The following is a 24236-nucleotide window of genomic DNA, read 5'->3' on the forward strand; positions in this document are numbered from 1 at the left end:
TGAGTGTTTAATAATTTACAATTAAACATAACGAGCTCAAGGTGCCCTCACATGCGCACGTCATACGACTGCACTGCGCAACAACGTCTGCGCAGGTGCCCCACTAACCTAACCTAACCTAACCTAACCTAACCTAACCTAACCTAACCCAAACCAACCAAGACGGGGTAATCTGGATCAGTGCAAATTGGTTTCCTGCGCACGAATTTTGGAAAATGCAAATGGATGCTCAGAAATTATTGAAATTTTGTATGCACGTCATGCCAAAGGCAAGTTAATGATATTCATACTCTATTTTGTCTTATCGTTTTTTACAAATTCGCACGAAGGCATCAAAGTCGTGAGGTGGAGGTTGCGCAAAGTCGGCCACGCCCACTTATCAATAACGATATTACGCGCTCACACAATCCCCTTATAACACAAATAGTGCTTATATGCGTGTAATACATCATAACACGTCTAAAATTACATAATGTTTCCACAAGAATTATTTCTTGCAAAATGTATGCAGTGTAGATGTTGACACAAATACGGAGCAGATCCATGCGTAACGATGACCCAATCTAACTCACTATATATAAGTATCATGTAACGAAAGAATCGGAATAAACATACGTGAATGATAGTACGTCATTTATTAATATAAATCGACTCACAAAAAACTGAAAATAAATCTCTGGTACATTATTTTGCAATGCTTGGTGGGCGCGGAATTCGTGGCGCACGTCAAACTTGTGGTAACATATTGGTTTCGTATGTCAAATGTCAACAAAATATAATGAAAATATTGCCTCAGATTTACTCGAGGACACGACGTACTATCACAAAGACGCAGACTGTCGGAAAAATAAGGAACCAAAGATAAGACGTGCCATCTGTGATGACCTCAATGGAAAGAAATCAATACTTTCGGATGGCATATAGGACCATCAGAAGTCAGTCAGTACTGATTTTGTCTTGGAACAGTCGGCTTGTCCCGATTGAATAGTCGCCATTAAACTAAGTTTGTAATTATTTGATTTCGGTCGGTCAGTATCAACGTAAATTTGTGCTCTAGAAATACTGTTCTTCGGGACCATTAACAAGATTAATTATCACCGCTAAATCAAGTATCAACGGGTGCTACCTACAGTGAATCTCAGTGTAAGGATGTCTTCTCGGTGACGTGTGAGAATAGAAACAAGAGAAACACCAATTCAACATAACATGCAAGAAAATGTGCGGTTCGCCACATTGAGACATACGACTTCGGTGAAAGGACATTTGCATGCCATGTGTGCTCAGTAAAGACGTTTGTACGAGTTAGTAACACGTAAATCATATACAGAAGTCGCGTATCTGCAGAAGCCGGACCTATGTAATTTAAGAACATTTATTCTTTATAACGATGACTGGGGTCACTTAAGTAATTACATGTAGTGTAATGTAAAATTAAATAAATATTTTAATAAATTCTTCTTCGTGTGACAACATATATACTTCCAGAATGAAATATACAATAACATCATATTTAAGTGATAGGTGATTGGTGTACTTGAAATTACTGAAAATATGTGTCCAATAAAATATCCTTGTAAAAAAATTAAATTGGGTATGAAAGTGAAGCCCAGAATATAATATACTATTAAAATTGACGGAATCGAATTTTTGAGTGTTTAATAATTTACAATTAAACATAACGAGCTCAAGGTGCCCTCACATGCGCACGTCATACGACTGCACTGCGCAACAACGTCTGCGCAGGTGCCCCACTAACCTAACCTAACCTAACCTAATCTAACCCAAACCAACCAAGACGGGGTAATCTGGATCAGTGCAAATTGGTTTCCTGCGCACGAATTTTGGAAAATGCAAATGGATGCTCAGAAATTATTGAAATTTTGTATGGACGACATGCCACAGGTAAGTTAATGATATTCATACTCTATTATGTCTTATCGGTTTTTAGAAATTCGCACGAAGGCATCAAAGTCGTGAGGTGGAGGATGCGCAAAGTCGGCCACGACCACTTATCAATAACGATATTACGCGCTCACACAATCCCCCTATAACACAAATAGTGCTTATATGCGTGTAATACATCAAAACACGTCTAAAATTACATAATGTTTCCACAAGAATTATTTCTTGCAAAATGTATGCAGTGTAGATGTTGACACAAATACGTAGCAGATCCATGCGTAACGACGACCCAATCTAACTCACTATATATAAGTATCATGTAACGAAAGAATCGGAATAAACATACGTGAATGATAGTACGTCATTTATGAATATAAATCGACTCACAAAAAACTGAAAATAAATCTCTTGTACATTATTTTGCAATGCTTGGTGGGCGCGGAATTCGTGGCGCACGTCAAACTTGTGGTAACATATTGGTGTCGTATGTCAAATGTCAACAAAATATAATGAAAATTTAGCCTCAGATTTACTCGAGGACTCGACGTACTATCACAAAGACGCAGCCTGTCGGAAAGATAAGGAACCAAACATAACATCTGTGATGACCTCAATTTAAAGAAATCAATACTTTCGAATGGCATACAGGACCAATCAGAAGTCAGTCAGAACTGATTTTGTCTTGGAACAGTCGGCTTGTCGTGATTGAATAGTCGCCATTAAACTAAGGTTGTAATTATTTGTTTTCGGTCGGTCAGTATCAACGTAAATTTGTGCTCTAGAAATACTGTTCTTCGGGACCATTAACAAGATTAATTATCACCGCTAAATCAAGTATCAACGGGTGCTACCTACAGTGAATCTCAGTGTAAGGTTGTCTTCTCGGTGACGTGTGAGAATAGAAACAAGAGAAACACCAATTCAACATAACATGCAAGAAAATGTGCGGTTCGCCACATTGAGACATACGACTTCGGTGAAAGGACATTTGCATGCCATGTGTGCTCAGTAAAGACGTTTGTACGAGTTAGTAACACGTAAATCATATACAGAAGTCGCGTATCTGCAGAAGCCGGACCTATGTAATTTAAGAACATTTATTCTTTATAACGATGACTGGGGTCACTTTAGTAATTACATGTAGTGTAATGTAAAATTAAATAAATATTTTAATAAATTCTTCTTCGTGTGACAACATATATATATCCACAATGAAATATACAATAACATCATATTTAAGTGATAGGTGATTGGTGTACTTGTAATTACTAAAAATATGTGTCCAATAAAATATCCTTGTAAAAAAATTAAATTGGGTATGAAAGTGTAGCCCAGAATATAATATACTATTAAAATTGACGGAATCGAATTTTTGAGTGTTTAATAATTTACAATTAAACATTACGAGCTCAAGGTGCCCTCACATGCGCAAGTCATAAGACTGCACTGCGCAACAACGTCTGCGCAGATGCCTCACTAAACTAAACCTAACCTAACCTAACCTAACCCAAAGCAACCAAGACGGGGTAATCTGGATCAGTGCAAATTGGTTTCCTGCGCACGAATTTTGGAAAATGCAAATGGATGCTCAGAAATTATTGAAATTTTGTATGGACGACATGCCACAGGTAAGTTAATGATATTCATACTCTATTATGTCTTATCGCTTTTTAGAAATTCGCACGAAGGCATCAAAGTCGTGAGGTGGAGGATGCGCAAAGTCGGCCACGACCACTTATCAATAACGATATTACGCGCTGACACAATCCCCCTATAACACAAATAGTGCTTATATGCGTGTAATACATCAAAACACGTCTAAAATTACATAATGTTTCCACAAGAATTATTTCTTGCAAAATGTATGCAGTGTAGATGTTGACACAAATACGGAGCAGATCCATGCGTAACGATGACCCAATCTAACTCACTATATATAAGTATCATGTAACGAAAGAATCGGAATAAACATACGTGAATGATAGTACGTCATTTATTAATATAAATCGACTCACAAAAAACTGAAAATAAATCTCTGGTACATTATTTTGCAATGCTTGGTGGGCGCGGAATTCGTGGCGCACGTCAAACTTGTGGTAACATATTGGTGTCGTATGTCAAATGTCAACAAAATATAATGAAAATATTGCCTCAGATTTACTCGAGGACACGACGTACTATCACAAAGACGCAGCCTGTCGGAAAAATTAGGAACCAAAGATAAGACGTGCCATCTGTGATGACCTCAATGGAAAGAAATCAATACTTTCGAATGGCATATAGGACCAATCAGAAGTCAGTCAGTACTGATTTTGTCTTGGAACAGTCGGCTTGTCCCGATTGAATAGTCGCCATTAAACTAAGGTTGTAATTATTTGATTTCGGTCGGTCAGTATCAACGTAAATTTGTGCTCTAGAAATACTGTTCTTCGGGACCATTAACAAGATTAATTATCACCGCTAAATCAAGTATCAACGGGTGCTACCTACAGTGAATCTCAGTGTAAGGATGTCTTCTCGGTGACGTGTGAGAATAGAAACAAGAGAAACACCAATTCAACATAACATGCAAGAAAATGTGCGGTTCGCCACATTGAGACATACGACTTCGGTGAAAGGACATTTGCATGCCATGTGTGCTCAGTAAACTCGTTTGTACGTGTTAGTAACATGTAAATCATATACAGAAGTGGCGTATCTGCAGAAGCCGGACCTATGTAATTTAAGAACATTTATTCTTTATAACGATGACTGGGGTCACTTAAGTAATTACATGTAGTGTAATGTAAAATTAAATAAATATTTTAATAAATTCTTCTTCGTGTGACAACATATATACTTCCAGAATGAAATATACAATAACATCATATTTAAGTGATAGGTGATTGGTGTACTTGAAATTACTGAAAATATGTGTCCAATAAAATATCCTTGTAAAAAAATTAAATTGGGTATGAAAGTGAAGCCCAGAATATAATATACTATTAAAATTGACGGAATCGAATTTTTGAGTGTTTAATAATTTACAATTAAACATAACGAGCTCAAGGTGCCCTCACATGCGCACGTCATACGACTGCACTGCGCAAAAACGTCTGCGCAGGTGCCCCACTAACCTAACCTAACCTAACCTAACCTAACCTAACCTAACCCAAACCAACCAAGACGGGGTAATCTGGATCAGTACAAATTGGTTTCCTGCGCACGAATTTTGGAAAATGCAAATTGATGCTCAGAAATTATTGAAACTTTGTATGCACGTCATGCCACAGGCAAGTTAATGAAATTCATACTCTATTTTGTCTTATCGCTTTTTAGAAATTCGCACGAAGGCATCAAAGTCGTGAGGTGGAGGTTGCGCAAAGTCGGCCACGACCACTTATCAATAACGATATTACGCGCTCACACAATCCCCCTATAACACAAATAGTGCTTATATGCGTGTAATACATCATAACACGTCTAAAATTACATAATGTTTCCACAGGAATTATTTCTTGCAAAATGTATGCAGTGTAGATGTTGACACAAATACGTAGCAGATCCATGCGTAAAGATGACCCAGTCTAACTCACTATATATAAGTATCATGTAACGAAAGAATCGGAATAAACATACGTGAATGATAGTACGTCATTTATTAATATAAATCGACTCACAAAAAAACTGAAAATAAATCTCTGGTACATTATTTAGCAATCTTTGGTGGGCGCGGAATTCGTGGCGCACGTCAAACTTGTGGTAACATATTGGTGTCGTATGTCAAATGTCAACAAAATATATTGAAAATATTGCCTCACATTTACTCGAGGACACGACGTACTATCACAAAGACGCAGCCTGTCGGAAAGATAAGGAACCAAACATAAGACGTGCCATCTGTGATGACCTCAATTTAAAGAAATCAATTCTTTCGAATGGCATACAGGACCAATCAGAAGTCAGTCAGAACTGATTTTGTCTTGGAACAGTCGGCTTGTCGTGATTGAATAGTCGCCATTAAACTAAGGTTGTAAATATTTGTTTTCGGTCGGTCAGTATCAACGTAAATTTGTGCTCTAGAAATACTGTTCTTCGGGACCATTAACAAGATTAATTATCACCGCTAAATCAAGTATCAACGGGTGCTACCTACAGTGAATCTCAGTGTAAGGATGTCTTCTCGGTGACGTGTGAGAATAGAAACAAGAGAAACACCAATTCAACATAACATGCAAGAAAATGTGCGGTTCGCCACATTGAGACATACGACTTCGGTGAAAGGACAATTGCATGCCATGTGTGCTCAGTAAAGACGCTTGTACGAGTTAGTAACACGTAAATCATATACAGAAGTCGCGTATCTGCAGAAAGCCGGACCTATGTAATTTAAGAACATTTATTCTTTATAACGATGACTGGGGTCACTTAAGTAATTACATGTAGTGTAATGTAAAATTAAATAAATATTTTAATAAATTCTTCTTCGTGTGACAACATATATACTTCCAGAATGAAATATAAAATAACATCATATTTAAGTGATAGGTGATTGGTGTACTTGAAATTACTGAAAATATGTGTCCAATAAAATATCCTTGTAAAAAAATTAAATTGGGTATGAAAGTGAAGCCCAGAATACAATATACTATTAAAATTGACGGAATCGAATTTTTGAGTGTTTAATAATTTACAATTAAACATAATGAACTCAAGGTGCCCTCACATGCGCACGTCATACGACTGCACTGCGCAACAACGTCTGCGCAGGTGCCCCACTAACCTAACCTAACCTAACCTAACCTAACCTAACCTAACCTAACCCAAACCAACCAAGACGGGGTACTCTGGATCAGTGCAAATTGGTTTCCTGCGCACGAATTTTGGAAAATGCAAATGGAGCTCAGAAATTATTGAAATTTTGTATGGACGACATGCCACAGGTAAGTTAATGATATTCATACTCTATTATGTCTTATCGCTTTTTAGAAATTCGCACGAAGGCATCAAAGTCGTGAGGTGGAGGATGCGCAAAGTCGGCCACGACCACTTATCAATAACGATATTACGCGCTCACAGAATCCCCCTATAACACAAATAGTGCTTATATGCGTCTAATACATCAAAACACGTCTAAAATTACATAATGTTTCCACAAGAATTATTTCTTGCAAAATGTATGCAGTCTAGATGTTGACACAAATACGTAGCAGATCCATGCGTAACGATGACCCAATCTAACTCACTATATATAAGTATCATGTAACGAAAGAATCGGAATAAACATACGTGAATGATAGTACGTCATTTATGAATATAAATCGACTCACAAAAAACTGAAAATAAATCTCTTGTACATTATTTTGCAATGCTTGGTGGGCGCGGAATTCGTGGCGCACGTCAAACTTATGGTAACATATTGGTGTCGTATGTCAAATGTCAACAAAATATATTGAAAATATTGCCTCACATTTACTCGAGGACACGACGTACTATCACAAAGACGCAGCCTGTCGGAAAGATAAGGAACCAAACATAAGACGTGCCATCTGTGATGACCTCAATTTAAAGAAATCAATACTTTCGAATGGCATACAGGACCAATCAGAAGTCAGTCAGAACTGATTTTGTCTTGGAACAGTCGGCTTGTCGTGATTGAATAGTCGCCATTAAACTAAGGTTGTAATTATTTGTTTTCGGTCGGTCAGTATCAACGTAAATTTGTGCTCTAGAAATACTGTTCTTCGGGACCATTAACAAGATTAATTATCACCGCTAAATCAAGTATCAACGGGTGCTACCTACAGTGAATCTCAGTGTAAGGTTGTCTTCTCGGTGACGTGTGAGAATAGAAACAAAAGAAACACCAATTCAACATAACATGCAAGAATATGTGCGGTTCGCCACATTGAGACATACGACTTCGGTGAAAGGACAATTGCATGCCATGTGTGCTCAGTAAAGACGTTTGTACGAGTTTGTAACACGTAAATCATATACAGAAGTCGCGTATCTGCAGAAGCCGGACCTATGTAATTTGAGAACATTTATTCTTTATAACGATGACTGGGGTCACTTAAGTAATTACATGTAGTGTAATGTAAAATTAAATAAATATTTTAATAAATTCTTCTTCGTGTGACAACATATATACTTCCAGAATGAAATATACAATAACATCATATTTAAGTGATAGGTGAATGGTGTACTTGTAATTACTATAAATATGTGTCCAATAAAATATCCTTGTAAAAAAATTAAATTGGGTATGAAAGTGAAGCCCAGAATATAATATACTATTAAAATTGACGGAATCGAATTTTTGAGTGTTTAATAATTTACAATTAAACATAACGAGCTCAAGGTGCCCTCACATGCGCACGTCATACGACTGCACTGCGCAACAACGTCTGCGCAGGTGCCCTACTAACCTTACCTAACCTAACCTAACCTAACCTAACCCAAACCAACCAAGACGGGGTAATCTGGATCAGTGCAAATTGGTTTCCTGCGCACGAATTTTGGAAAATGCAAATGGATGCTCAGAAATTATTGAAATTTTGTATGGACGACATGCCACAGGTAAGTTAATGATATTCATACTCTATTATGTCTTATCGCTTTTTAGAAATTCGCACGAAGGCATCAAAGTCGTGAGGTGGAGGATGCGCAAAGTCGGCCACGACCACTTATCAATAACGATATTACGCGCTGACACAATCCCCCTATAACACAAATAGTGCTTATATGCGTGTAATACATCAAAACACGTCTAAAATTACATAATGTTTCCACAAGAATTATTTCTTGCAAAATGTATGCAGTGTAGATGTTGACACAAATACGGAGCAGATCCATGCGTAACGATGACCCAATCTAACTCACTATATATAAGTATCATGTAACGAAAGAATCGGAATAAACATACGTGAATGATAGTACGTCATTTATTAATATAAATCGACTCACAAAAAACTGAAAATAAATCTCTGGTACATTATTTTGCAATGCTTGGTGGGCGCGGAATTCGTGGCGCACGTCAAACTTGTGGTAACATATTGGTGTCGTATGTCAAATGTCAACAAAATATAATGAAAATATTGCCTCAGATTTACTCGAGGACACGACGTACTATCACAAAGACGCAGCCTGTCGGAAAAATAAGGAACCAAAGATAAGACGTGCCATCTGTGATGACCTCAATGGAAAGAAATCAATACTTTCGAATGGCATATAGGACCAATCAGAAGTCAGTCAATACTGATTTTGTCATGGAACAGTCGGCTTGTCCCGATTGAATAGTCGCCATTAAACTAAGGTTGTAATTATTTGATTTCGGTCGGTCAGTATCAACGTAAATTTGTGCTCTAGAAATACTGTTCTTCGGGACCATTAACAAGATTAATTATCACCGCTAAATCAAGTATCAACGGGTGCTACCTACAGTGAATCTCAGTGTAAGGATGTCTTCTCGGTGACGTGTGAGAATAGAAACAAGAGAAACACCAATTCAACATAACATGCAAGAAAATGTGCGGTTCGCCACATTGAGACATACGACTTCGGTGAAAGGACATTTGCATGCCATGTGTGCTCAGTAAAGACGTTTGTACGTGTTAGTAACATGTAAATCATATACAGAAGTGGCGTATCTGCAGAAGCCGGACCTATGTAATTTAAGAACATTTATTCTTTATAACGATGACTGGGGTCACTTAAGTAATTACATGTAGTGTAATGTAAAATTAAATAAATATTTTAATAAATTCTTCTTCGTGTGACAACATATATACTTCCAGAATGAAATATACAATAACATCATATTTAAGTGATAGGTGATTGGTGTACTTGAAATTACTGAAAATATGTGTCCAATAAAATATCCTTGTAAAAAAATTAAATTGGGTATGAAAGTGAAGCCCAGAATATAATATACTATTAAAATTGACGGAATCGAATTTTTGAGTGTTTAATAATTTACAATTAAACATAACGAGCTCAAGGTGCCCTCACATGCGCACGTCATACGACTGCACTGCGCAAAAACGTCTGCGCAGGTGCCCCACTAACCTAACCTAACCTAACCTAACCTAACCTAACCTAACCCAAACCAACCAAGACGGGGTAATCTGGATCAGTGCAAATTGGTTTCCTGCGCACGAATTTTGGAAAATGCAAATTGATGCTCAGAAATTATTGAAACTTTGTATGCACGTCATGCCACAGGCAAGTTAATGAAATTCATACTCTATTTTGTCTTATCGCTTTTTAGAAATTCGCACGAAGGCATCAAAGTCGTGAGGTGGAGGTTGCGCAAAGTCGGCCACGACCACTTATCAATAACGATATTACGCGCTCACACAATCCCCCTATAACACAAATAGTGCTTATATGCGTGTAATACATCATAACACGTCTAAAATTACATAATGTTTCCACAGGAATTATTTCTTGCAAAATGTATGCAGTGTAGATGTTGACACAAATACGTAGCAGATCCATGCGTAAAGATGACCCAGTCTAACTCACTATATATAAGTATCATGTAACGAAAGAATCGGAATAAACATACGTGAATGATAGTACGTCATTTATTAATATAAATCGACTCACAAAAAAACTGAAAATAAATCTCTGGTACATTATTTAGCAATCTTTGGTGCACGCGGAATTCGTGGCGCACGTCAAACTTGTGGTAACATATTGGTGTCGTATGTCAAATGTCAACAAAATATATTGAAAATATTGCCTCACATTTACTCGAGGACACGACGTACTATCACAAAGACGCAGCCTGTCGGAAAGATAAGGAACCAAACATAAGACGTGCCATCTGTGATGACCTCAATTTAAAGAAATCAATTCTTTCGAATGGCATACAGGACCAATCAGAAGTCAGTCAGAACTGATTTTGTCTTGGAACAGTCGGCTTGTCGTGATTGAATAGTCGCCATTAAACTAAGGTTGTAAATATTTGTTTTCGGTCGGTCAGTATCAACGTAAATTTGTGCTCTAGAAATACTGTTCTTCGGGACCATTAACAAGATTAATTATCACCGCTAAATCAAGTATCAACGGGTGCTACCTACAGTGAATCTCAGTGTAAGGATGTCTTCTCGGTGACGTGTGAGAATAGAAACAAGAGAAACACCAATTCAACATAACATGCAAGAAAATGTGCGGTTCGCCACATTGAGACATACGACTTCGGTGAAAGGACAATTGCATGCCATGTGTGCTCAGTAAAGACGCTTGTACGAGTTAGTAACACGTAAATCATATACAGAAGTCGCGTATCTGCAGAAAGCCGGACCTATGTAATTTAAGAACATTTATTCTTTATAACGATGACTGGGGTCACTTAAGTAATTACATGTAGTGTAATGTAAAATTAAATAAATATTTTAATAAATTCTTCTTCGTGTGACAACATATATACTTCCAGAATGAAATATAAAATAACATCATATTTAAGTGATAGGTGATTGGTGTACTTGAAATTACTGAAAATATGTGTCCAATAAAATATCCTTGTAAAAAAATTAAATTGGGTATGAAAGTGAAGCCCAGAATATAATATACTATTAAAATTGACGGAATCGAATTTTTGAGTGTTTAATAATTTACAATTAAACATAATGAACTCAAGGTGCCCTCACATGCGCACGTCATACGACTGCACTGCGCAACAACGTCTGCGCAGGTGCCCCACTAACCTAACCTAACCTAACCTAACCTAACCTAACCTAACCCAAACCAACCAAGACGGGGTACTCTGGATCAGTGCAAATTGGTTTCCTGCGCACGAATTTTGGAAAATGCAAATGGATGCTCAGAAATTATTGAAATTTTGTATGGACGACATGCCACAGGTAAGTTAATGATATTCATACTCTATTATGTCTTATCGCTTTTTAGAAATTCGCACGAAGGCATCAAAGTCGTGAGGTGGAGGATGCGCAAAGTCGGCCACGACCACTTATCAATAACGATATTACGCGCTCACAGAATCCCCCTATAACACAAATAGTGCTTATATGCGTCTAATACATCAAAACACGTCTAAAATTACATAATGTTTCCACAAGAATTATTTCTTGCAAAATGTATGCAGTCTAGATGTTGACACAAATACGTAGCAGATCCATGCGTAACGATGACCCAATCTAACTCACTATATATAAGTATCATGTAACGAAAGAATCGGAATAAACATACGTGAATGATAGTACGTCATTTATGAATATAAATCGACTCACAAAAAACTGAAAATAAATCTCTTGTACATTATTTTGCAATGCTTGGTGGGCGCGGAATTCGTGGCGCACGTCAAACTTATGGTAACATATTGGTGTCGTATGTCAAATGTCAACAAAATATATTGAAAATATTGCCTCACATTTACTCGAGGACACGACGTACTATCACAAAGACGCAGCCTGTCGGAAAGATAAGGAACCAAACATAAGACGTGCCATCTGTGATGACCTCAATTTAAAGAAATCAATACTTTCGAATGGCATACAGGACCAATCAGAAGTCAGTCAGAACTGATTTTGTCTTGGAACAGTCGGCTTGTCGTGATTGAATAGTCGCCATTAAACTAAGGTTGTAATTATTTGTTTTCGGTCGGTCAGTATCAACGTAAATTTGTGCTCTAGAAATACTGTTCTTCGGGACCATTAACAAGATTAATTATCACCGCTAAATCAAGTATCAACGGGTGCTACCTACAGTGAATCTCAGTGTAAGGATGTCTTCTCGGTGACGTGTGAGAATAGAAACAAGAGAAACACCAATTCAACATAACATGCAAGAAAATGTGCGGTTCGCCACATTGAGACATACGACTTCGGTGAAAGGACAATTGCATGCCATGTGTGCTCAGTAAAGACGTTTGTACGAGTTAGTAACACGTAAATCATATACAGAAGTCGCGTATCTGCAGAAGCCGGACCTATGTAATTTAAGAACATTTATTCTTTATAACGATGACTGGGGTCACTTAAGTAATTACATGTAGTGTAATGTAAAATTAAATAAATATTTTAATAAATTATTCTTCGTGTGACAACATATATACTTCCAGAATGAAATATACAATAACATCATATTTAAGTGATAGGTGATTGGTGTACTTGAAATTAATGAAAATATGTGTCCAATAAAATATCCTTGTAAAAAAATTAAATTGGGTATGAAAGTGAAGCCCAGAATATAATATACTATTAAAATTGACGGAATCGAATTTTTGAGTGTTTAATAATTTACAATTAAACATAACGAGCTCAAGGTGCCCTCACATGCGCACGTCATACGACTGCACTGCGCAACAACGTCTGCGCAGGTGCCCCACTAACCTAACCTAACCTAACCTAACCCAAACCAACCAAGACGGGGTAATCTGGATCAGTGCAAATTGGTTTCCTGCGCACGAATTTTGGAAAATGCAAATGGATGCTCAAAAATTATTGAAATTTTGTATGGACGTCATGCCACAAGTGAGTTAATGATATTCATACTCTATTATGTCTTATCGCTTTTTAGAAATTCGAACGAAGGCATCAAAATCGTGAGTTGGAGTTTGCGCAAAGACGGCCACGACCACTTATCAATAATGTTATTACGCGTTCACACAAGTTAACGAAATTTTGTATAGACGTCATGACACATGTAGGTTAATGAAATACATATTCTATTATATCATAACAATTGTAATAAAGTAATACGAGAAGGCGACAAATTAGGGAGTTGGACACAAGTTAAATCGGCCACGACCAATATGTAAGAAACATAAAATTAACTTAATTACGCAGACAAGTGCAGTTCACATTAAATAAATCGTGTGTATACGCGATTATATACATGTTTTAACACATATACACACAAAAGTATATTTTTTTACGAATGAAATATACCTCAAATTCGGCACAACGGCCGCGGCAGGTACATACGTAGCAAATCGCATACAGAATCAATCATACGTAAATACGTATGATACGATCAGCCGTAAATATGTGTAAGTGAATGATTTTGCTTCAATTAGTAATTTCATGTCGGCCTCAAACAATTTTAAAATGTACTTGGAATAGTTAAATACGCTAGTAATATTCAGTTTGTCTCATTTTGAGCTCATTTGCGTTTTCTTTTAACGGGGTCTTCTGCGCCTAATAGCTGCTACACGCCTACAAACAGTCGACAAACAATGTTTGCAAACAGTTTATCGACTGTATTTTGCTTTCCACTTGTAACCGGAAAAAAACACCGAATATTAGTTTGGAGAACGATATTTGGTTTCAAAATGTTTTCCACCAGTGTGTTCGGGTGTGTAGGAGCCTTAAAATAAAAAAAAAAGATTGCTTGATAACATCACGTTGGTTACGCCAAAGAGAGTCAAGTGTACTGTCACCGCGTTGTAAATATTTTCCCCATGAGATTCATTTTGTAATTTCATCAACCGTCACTTCGTTCTCTGACACTAAATGTAAGTGCAGTTTAGGAACACACAACACTTCGAAAATACATTCTGACTGTGGCCAATTCCAAAATTGTTCGACAATTGATATTTACAATTTTAAGGGGTTTTGACGACGGTAGTTTACATCTAAATTTATTCTTTGTCAAGACTTTTTCCATCGTCTATTCTTTAAAATCACGACGTTTCGAAGGCTGGTTCTGTCTCCGTCTTCAGGTGAGAGGTACCTACTCTGTTGGGTCCCTTATTAGTTGAGTAGGTACCTCTCACCTAAAGACGGAGACAGAACCAGCCTCCGAAACGTCGTGATTTTAAAGAACAGACGATGGATGGAAAAAGTCTTGACAAAGAATAATTTTAAATGGATACTTTGCTGCATCATTTAATTTGTCTATGTCCACTTTTGTGTCAGGTTTGTTTAGCTTTTTTTCCAACTTATATTATGTTTCCGTTGCGTCTACTGATAAACAAGACTAATGTTGCAACGTTGAATATGTTCATGCCAAAATGACTCAAGCGCAAGGTTACCGTATTATAAAGATTATTCCGAAAAGAACTATTTTCAGCATTAAAAAGAGTTAAGCAGATGAACTGTGAAGTCCAGCGGTCGGAATTGGCACTTATACTATAACACCAAGAAACCAACGTAGTTATTAAGTTTCTTTCATGCAACTGCATTATACATCTTCAGCAAAAGTTACATTACAATAAGTAATGACGTTTTATTTAGGTAAAGTACTCGAAAACAAATTTCTCTACAACCTTGGGCAAAAATTCAAATTTCCCAACGTACTGCTGGAGTTTCCAGGCATTTCCCTAAAAGACGTGGAGATCCTATGAATTAGTAATGGCGGATTACAATCGTAGGAAGCGTGCTTTTTGCTGTTCTGTATATGAAGAAACGCATTCATCGACCGCTGCAGAACGTCCTTACCAAATAAGATTTGAGGAGCAGTCTCCTAGCAGTGTTTTCAATATTGTGTGGCAATCGCAGTTCAAGAAGATAAAGAATTCTTCGGGAACAAACCGTGTTTACTGAAGAAACTACGTTTCACGAAAGTGGTTAGTAACACTTTCTAACCATGCGGGGATCAGAATCGCCCGGGTTCGTAGTTGAACATCATCACCGCTTTCCGAAACTGAACAGCTATAAACAAAAACTTTGATGTTGCACCACTGTTGTAAAGCAATCTATTTTCCAATACGTGGTATGAATAAAAACCTTTTAAATCTATACTGTAATTTGCAGTCGCCCTTCAACGTTCGTGCCGCTTGATTTCAACTTTAGTCAAACGACGCACACAGTTTTTATTAAAAAGCAGTTTATCAATCTCCTACTCACCCCTCCTACGCGATGACCTCGAAGATACTGGTCTTCTTAGCGCATGGAGACCGCACGCATAAGAACAGAGACTGCAGACCAACCAAGTCCTCACAATAGCAAATTATGAACGACACACGCAAAACAGTCAAACTGGGCACCAGAACAGCATTCAGCACAAGGCATACGTAAGAAACAGATGAGTCTTCACAGCCAATATGTCTTTTTAAGAAATGTAGACTATTTCACAAGAATAAAATGCACATCACTTGGCTTGTAAATCTTAATTTGTGGCAATGATATTAAAGAATCTGTACACATCGCAGTATTGATCCCGAACATTATAAATGTTACGAATAAAATCACAGATAATATCCAACTGACAACGAAATGACATAGTCAGCACATCATAAATATTATTAATTTAAATTAAAGAACATTAAAACTGTTGTCGAGGGAATTGTGAATAACTCTGAGAAGTTTATTTGGCCATGTGTCGGACAGTGTCGATTGCAGTGGTCAAATGAACATTAGTTGTTTCGTAACAGACACTTTTATACATATCTGAAACTAAAGAAATTTTGTGATCTTGTTTCAGTTCAAAAGTTCCCCAAACAAACTCATGATTTAAATTTGGTTTTAATCAAACGTTTACAATGAACCACAGTTAGCCCATGTTACATTTTGTGGCGGCTTCAGTGGATACAAAACCAGTTACTTGTATCAACTAAACTGACAACAGTCTATTATTCTTAACAAATTGCTTTACTGTAGTAATGACCTTGATGTTTTCATTGAAAATAAGGACATAACGTGTTAAAACCTTTCATCTTGCGTATCATGTCATTAAATATGATTTATAATTAGGATCACACCGCAAATTAAATATTCAAAGTAAAATGTTCCGTAAACCAACTTCACAACTCTTCTTTAATGTTGACAATGGACCCGCGAAAATCTCTCACTGCTTACGGAAGTCACAATCACACGCCACATGTCAACGCCAATAACGGCGAACCGGCAGGCTTACATCCTACGGCCACAACCTGCGACAAGCGACTGTGACACTGCGCAGAACCAGCGAGCAACTGAGGGGAACGCGCAACGTAAACAGACACACCACGCACAGTTACGGGAATGGTCTGAAGATGAATAGGTCTCCGATTTAAGAAGATTTAAAACGTCGCCGTGTAGAAAGAATATCACACCTGAAGATTTCTGTCTTCTGGGTTGTTGCGCTGTGTAGTCTGGTAGATGTTAACCAACGTTTCAGAGGTCATACTGCCTCCGTCATCAGGGCGATGAGTATGAAGATTTCTGTCTTCTGGGTTGTTGCGCTGTGCAGTCTGGTCGATGTTTACCGACGTTTCAGAGGTCATACTGCATCCGTCATCAGAGCGATGAGTATGAATATTTCTGTCTTCTGGGTTGTTACGCTGTGTAGTCTGGTAGATGCTAACCAACGTTTCAGAGGTCATACTGCCTCCGTCATCAGAGTATGAAGTTTTCTGTCTTCTGGGTTGTTGCGCTGTGTAGTCTGGTAGATGCTAACCAACGTTTCAGAGGTCATACTGCCTCCATCATCAGGGCGATGAAGATTTCTGTCTTCTGGGTTGTTGCGCTGTGTAGTCTGGTCGATGTTAACCAACGTTTCAGAGGTCATATTGCCTCCGTCATCAGAGTATGAAGATTTCTGTCTTCTGGGTTGTTGCGCTGTGTAGTCTGGTCGATGTTAACCAACGTTTCAGAGGTCATACTGCCTCCATCATCAGAGTATGAAGTTTTCTGTCTTCTGGGTTGTTGCGCTGTGTAGTCTGGTAGATGCTAACCAACGTTTCAGAGGTCATACTGCCTCCGTCATCAGGGCGCTGATTCGTTGGTAAACATCTACCATACTACACGGCGCAACAACCCAGAAGACAGAAAACTTCATACTCATCGCTCTGATGACGGAGGAAGTATGACCTCTGAAAAGTTGGTTAACATCGACCAGACTACACAGCGTAACAACCCAGAAGACAGAAATCTTCATACTCACCGCTGTGAAAAGCTCAAATCTTACAATATCACACCTGTCTTTAGGGCATTTATCCGATCGAGATACGCTTTTCATTTCATCATAAAACATTTTAATTTCATCCATCCCTCATTCTACCGATGTTCACTATTTCGCTAATCTTTTACGTGTATATGACGCACTAACTTATTTTAATCGATCTTGTTTGAGAATGGTCCCCACCACAGTTACATGATCCTACTCCACTTTCTTTACAGAGTGTTAAAAAAATGGTATTTAGAACATACGACTGGCTCATTAAATCGACGAATGAATAACGATCCCAAGGTCTGAAACTGCAGCTACAGAGTTTTAACAGCCAATAACAAAGTACTTAATGACAAGGCAATCCAACGTAAAGGACGAGTTGTAATCTAAAACTTCACAGGCCTTCATGCGTGCGTGCGTGTGAAAATACGGTTAATGCAATTATTTACGCAGCTTCTTAGAAAGGGCCCAGCATTTTAGATCATAGTCGGTCTCCTTCAGTGACATTTACTGATTATAAGAACGTGAACAGGAAGCCCTTCAATACCTTCATTTGTGCGACTTCCTTCGTGCCACATTTTTTAGTGTTCTGTCTGACGACAGGTCCATACGAACAGGATCCTTCCATATTTTTCTCGGACTGGGACCTGTACATATACGTTCTTGGCAGATGATCCAGAAGTGGTTTGCCATTGCCTTCTTCTTTGTGTGAATGGAGTAATTGTTGGGATGCCACGGAGGAAAACTCCGTGTTGCCTAGACCACGGCCTTTCCCAACACAAGTTATAAATTCGGGCACCGCCGGGAATCGAAACCTAGATCCCAGGATTACAAAGCCAGCGTTCTAACCGCTAGACCATCGTGCGACATACTAAAATAAAATTTCCAAAACTTCACATCAGTAAAGTCGTCATTCGCAGACGGCTGTCTTCTGGGTTGTTGCGCTTTGTAGTCTGGTAGAAGTTAAACGACGTTTCAGAGGTCCTTGCTGCCTCCATCATCACCATCATTATTTATAAGAAGCACTATCCAGAAACAGAAGCACAGTTTGCATTTTCATAAGCCCGTGGTACGTTGTCAAAGCTTGCGTCTCTTTTGATTACCGACATCCCAGTCTGGCGCGTGCGGTCAGAAGAGCACTGAACACAAGTATCCAGTCCTCGCATGGTACGCATACGAAATATAGCTCGCTGCATCTCTTTTACGGCCATATGTATGCATGAATGTGGGATGTGTTCGTATAACACAGTCTCTATCCCCGAGCTGTCCAGATGAATACTGAAGCTGTATAACTTTCGATTGAAACAACACATTTCTAGGCTCGTTCAGAATGAAAAGTTTCAAAAATGCTCCTGATGGCTTCTCCGTGTTTCCCTGCCTCTTTGTCCACAAATCGAGAATTGCAATATGTATTTTAATTACACTGATATTGGCAAATTAGAGACATTCCAGTCTTAGCTAATGCGAAGGTTTCGATAGCAAGTGGACAGATATGAGACTTGTGTCCCAACACACTATTTATGTTTTGTATTATTGTTTTCCTGCGTCTCTCAGCTCGAGAAACATTAAACTGACTTCGGTAATACATAGAAACCTGTAACCATCGTTCCCCGAACTATTGTTTTCCCGCATGCATCGTCCGTTTTGTTCGATCCCGGATACATCTCATATAGAAAAATGTTAAATTTTCCCGCTTCTATTATTCCTCGAACTATCATGTGTTTCCTATGGTGACAGCCAAATAAATTTCAGATGTACTTAATTCATAGAGGTTGGAGCCGTCTAAATGTGACGTTAGTGTGGATATGTATATCTCGATACATTTCAAAATAAAATGTTCACATCTGTAATCTATTATGTCTAAACGCTTTATATAAATACCCAATAATCCATCAAGACGTGAGGTGGAGGATGCGCAACATCGGAAACGACCACTTACCAACAACGATATTACGCGCTTAAGCAGTTCCAATATAACACAAATAGTGTTTATATGAATGTAATACATAATAATACGTCTGAAGTTACATAATGTTTCCACAAGAATTATTTCTTGCAAAATGTATGCAGTGTAGATGGTGACACAAATACGTAGCAGATCCATGCGTAACGATGACCCAATCTAACTCACTATATATAAGTATCATGTAACGAAAGAATCGGAATAAACATACGTGAATGATAGTACGTCATTTATGAATATAAATCGACTCACAAAAAACTGAAAATAAATCTCTTGTACATTATTTTGCAATGCTTGGTGGGCGCGGAATTCGTGGCGCACGTCAAACTTGTGATAACATATTGGTGTCGTATGTCAAACAAAACAAAATATAATGAAAATATAGCCTCAGATTTACTCGAGGACACGACGTACTATCACAAAGACGCAGCCTGTCGGAAAAATAAGGAACCAAAGATAACACGTGACATCTGTGATGACCTCAATGGAAAGAAATCAATACTTTCGAATGGCATGTAGGACCAATCACAAGTCAGTCAGTACTGATTTTGTCTTGGAAGAGTCGGCTTGTCCCGATTGAATAGTCGCCATTAAACTAAGGTTGTAATTATTTGATTTCGGTCGGTCAGTATCAACGTAAATTTGTGCTCTAGAAATACTGTTCTTCGGGACCATTAACAAGATTAATTATCACCGCTAAATCAAGTATCAACGGGTGCTACCTACAGTGAATCTCAGTGTAAGGATGTCTTCTCGGTTACGTGTGAGAATAGAAACAAAAGAAACACCAATTCAACATAACATGCAAGAATATGTGCGGTTCGCCACATTGAGACATACGACTTCGGTGAAAGGACAATTGCATGCCATGTGTGCTCAGTAAAGACGTTTGTACGAGTTAGTAACACGTAAATCATATACAGAAGTCGCGTATCTGCAGAAGCCGGACCTATGTAATTTGAGAACATTTATTCTTTATAACGATGACTGGGGTCACTTAAGTAATTACATGTAGTGTAATGTAAAATTAAATAAATATTTTAATAAATTCTTCTTCGTGTGACAACATATATACTTCCAGAATGAAATATACAATAACATCATATTTAAGTGATAGGTGATTGGTGTACTTGTAATTACTAAAAATATGTGTCCAATAAAATATCCTTGTAAAAAAATTAAATTGGGTATGAAAGTGAAGCCCAGAATATAATATACTATTAAAATTGACGGAATCGAATTTTTGAGTGTTTAATAATTTACAATTAAACATAACGAGCTCAAGGTGCCCTCACATGCGCACGTCATACGACTGCACTGCGCAACAACGTCTGCGCAGGTGCCCCACTAACCTAACCTAACCTAACCTAACCTAACCTAACCTAACCCAAACCAACCAAGACGGGGTAATCTGGATCAGTGCAAATTGGTTTCCTGCGCACGAATTTTGGAAAATGCAAATGGATGCTCAGAAATTATTGAAATTTTGTATGGACGACATGCCACAGGTAAGTTAATGATATTCATACTCTATTATGTCTTATCGCTTTTTAGAAATTCGCACGAAGGCATCAAAGTCGTGAGGTGGAGGATGCGCAAAGTCGGCCACGACCACTTATCAATAACGATATTACGCGCTCACACAATCCCCCTATAACACAAATAGTGCTTATATGCGTGTAATACATCAAAACACGTCTAAAATTACATAATGTTTCCACAAGAATTATTTCTTGCAAAATGTATGCAGTGTAGATGTTGACACAAATACGGAGCAGATCCATGCGTAACGATGACCCAATCTAACTCACTATATATAAGTATCATGTAACGAAAGAATCGGAATAAACATACGTGAATGATAGTACGTCATTTATTAATATAAATGGACTCACAAGAAACTGAAAATAAATCTCTGGTACATTATTTTGCAATGCTTGGTGGGCGCGGAATTCGTGGCGCACGTCAAACTTGTGGTAACATATTGGTGTCGTATGTCAAATGTCAACAAAATATAATGAAAATATTGCCTCAGATTTACTCGAGGACACGACGTACTATCACAAAGACGCAGCCTGTCGGAAAAATAAGGAACCAAAGATAAGACGTGCCATCTGTGATGACCTCAATGGAAAGAAATCAATACTTTCGAATGGCATATAGGACCAATCAGAAGTCAGTCAGTACTGATTTTGTCTTGGAACTGTCGGCTTGTCCCGATTGAATAGTCGCCATTAAACTAAGGTTGTAATTATTTGATTTCGGTCGGTCAGTATCAACGTAAATTTGTGCTCGAGAAATACTGTTCTTCGGGACCATTAACAAGATTAATTATCACCGCTAAATCAAGTATCAACGGGTGCTACCTACAGTGAATCTCAGTGTAAGGATGTCTTCTCGGTGACGTGTGAGAATAGAAACAAAAGAAACACCAATTCAACATAACATGCAAGAATATGTGCGGTTCGCCACATTGAGACATACGACTTCGGTGAAAGGACAATTGCATGCCATGTGTGCTCAGTAAAGACGTTTGTACGAGTTAGTAACACGTAAATCATATACAGAAGTCGCGTATCTGCAGAAGCCGGACCTATGTAATTTGAGAACATTTATTCTTTATAACGATGACTGGGGTCACTTAAGTAATTACATGTAGTGTAATGTAAAATTAAATAAATATTTTAATAAATTCTTCTTCGTGTGACAACATATATACTTCCAGAATGAAATATACAATAACATCATATTTAAGTGATAGGTGATTGGTGTACTTGTAATTACTAAAAATATGTGTCCAATAAAATATCCTTGTAAAAAAATTAAATTGGGTATGAAAGTAAAGCCCAGAATATAATATACTATTAAAATTGACGGAATCGAATATTTGAGTGTTTAATAATTTACAATTAATCATAACGAGCTCAAGGTGCCCTCACATGCGCACGTCATACGACTGCACTGCGCAACAACGTCTGCGCAGGTGCCCCACTAACCTAACCTAACCTAACCTAACCTAACCTAACCCAAACCAACCAAGACGGGGTAATCTGGATCAGTGCAAATTGGTTTCCTGCGCACGAATTTTGGAAAATGCAAATGGATGCTCAGAAATTATTGAAATTTTGTATGGACGACATGCCACAGGTAAGTTAATGATATTCATACTCTATTATGTCTTATCGCTTTTTAGAAATTCGCACGAAGGCATCAAAGTCGTGAGGTGGAGGATGCGCAAAGTCGGCCACGACCACTTATCAATAACGATATTACGCGCTCACACAATCCCCCTATAACACAAATAGTGCTTATATGCGTGTAATACATCAAAACACGTCTAAAATTACATAATGTTTCCACAAGAATTATTTCTTGCAAAATGTATGCAGTGTAGATGTTGACACAAATACGGAGCAGATCCACGCGTAACGATGACCCAATCTAACTCACTATATATAAGTATCATGTAACGAAAGAATCGGAATAAACATACGTGAATGATAGTACGTCATTTATTAATATAAATCGACTGACAAAAAACTGAAAATAAATCTCTGGTACATTATTTTGCAATGCTTGGTGGGCGCGGAATTCGTGGCGCACGTCAAACTTGTGGTAAAATATTGGTGTCGTATGTCAAATGTCAACAAAATATAATGAAAATATTGCCTCACATTTACTCGAGGACACGACGTACTATCACAAAGACGCAGCCTGTCGGAAAAATAAGGAACCAAAGATAACACGTGCCATCTGTGATGACCTCAATGGAAAGAAATCAATACTTTCGAATGGCATATAGGACCAATCAGAAGTCAGTCAGTACTGATTTTGTCTTGGAACTGTCGGCTTGTCCCGATTGAATAGTCGCCATTAAACTAAGGTTGTAATTATTTGATTTCGGTCGGTCAGTATCAACGTAAATTTGTGTTCTAGAAATACTGTTCTTCGGGACCATTAACAAGATTAATTATCACCGCTAAATCAAGTATCAACGGGTGCTACCTACAGTGAATCTCAGTGTAAGGATGTCTTCTCGGTGACGTGTGAGAATAGAAACAAAAGAAACACCAATTCAACATAACATGCAAGAATATGTGCGGTTCGCCACATTGAGACATACGACTTCGGTGAAAGGACAATTGCATGCCATGTGTGCTCAGTAAAGACGTTTGTACGAGTTAGTAACACGTAAATCATATACAGAAGTCGCGTATCTGCAGAAGCCGGACCTATGTAATTTGAGAACATTTATTCTTTATAACGATGACTGGGGTCACTTAAGTAATTACATGTAGTGTAATGTAAAATTAAATAAATATTTTAATAAATTCTTCTTCGTGTGACAACATATATACTTCCAGAATGAAATATACAATAACATCATATTTAAGTGATAGGTGATTGGTGTACTTGTAATTACTAAAAATATGTGTCCAATAAAATATCCTTGTAAAAAAATTAAATTGGGTATGAAAGTAAAGCCCAGAATATAATATACTATTAAAATTGACGGAATCGAATATTTGAGTGTTTAATAATTTACAATTAA

General features: G+C 37.7%; 1 long non-coding RNA gene across 1 annotated transcript; it reads right to left on the reverse strand.

The window, feature by feature from the left end:
• Positions 1 to 15874: 15874 nt before the first annotated feature.
• Positions 15875 to 17295, reverse strand: LOC147873845 (uncharacterized). The gene is made up of 2 exons (XR_015535042.1): positions 16594 to 17295; positions 15875 to 15917 (listed from the first exon to the last, which is right to left on the reverse strand). It is a non-coding gene; the product is annotated as an uncharacterized LOC147873845 (long non-coding RNA).
• Positions 17296 to 24236: the final 6941 nt, after the last annotated feature.

This window comes from Zootermopsis nevadensis, unplaced genomic scaffold, assembly GCF_977971745.1.
Source record: "Zootermopsis nevadensis isolate Lab colony 2312 unplaced genomic scaffold, Znev_1.0 Znev_ptg000013l, whole genome shotgun sequence".
Lineage (NCBI taxonomy): Eukaryota > Metazoa > Arthropoda > Insecta > Blattodea > Termopsidae > Zootermopsis > Zootermopsis nevadensis.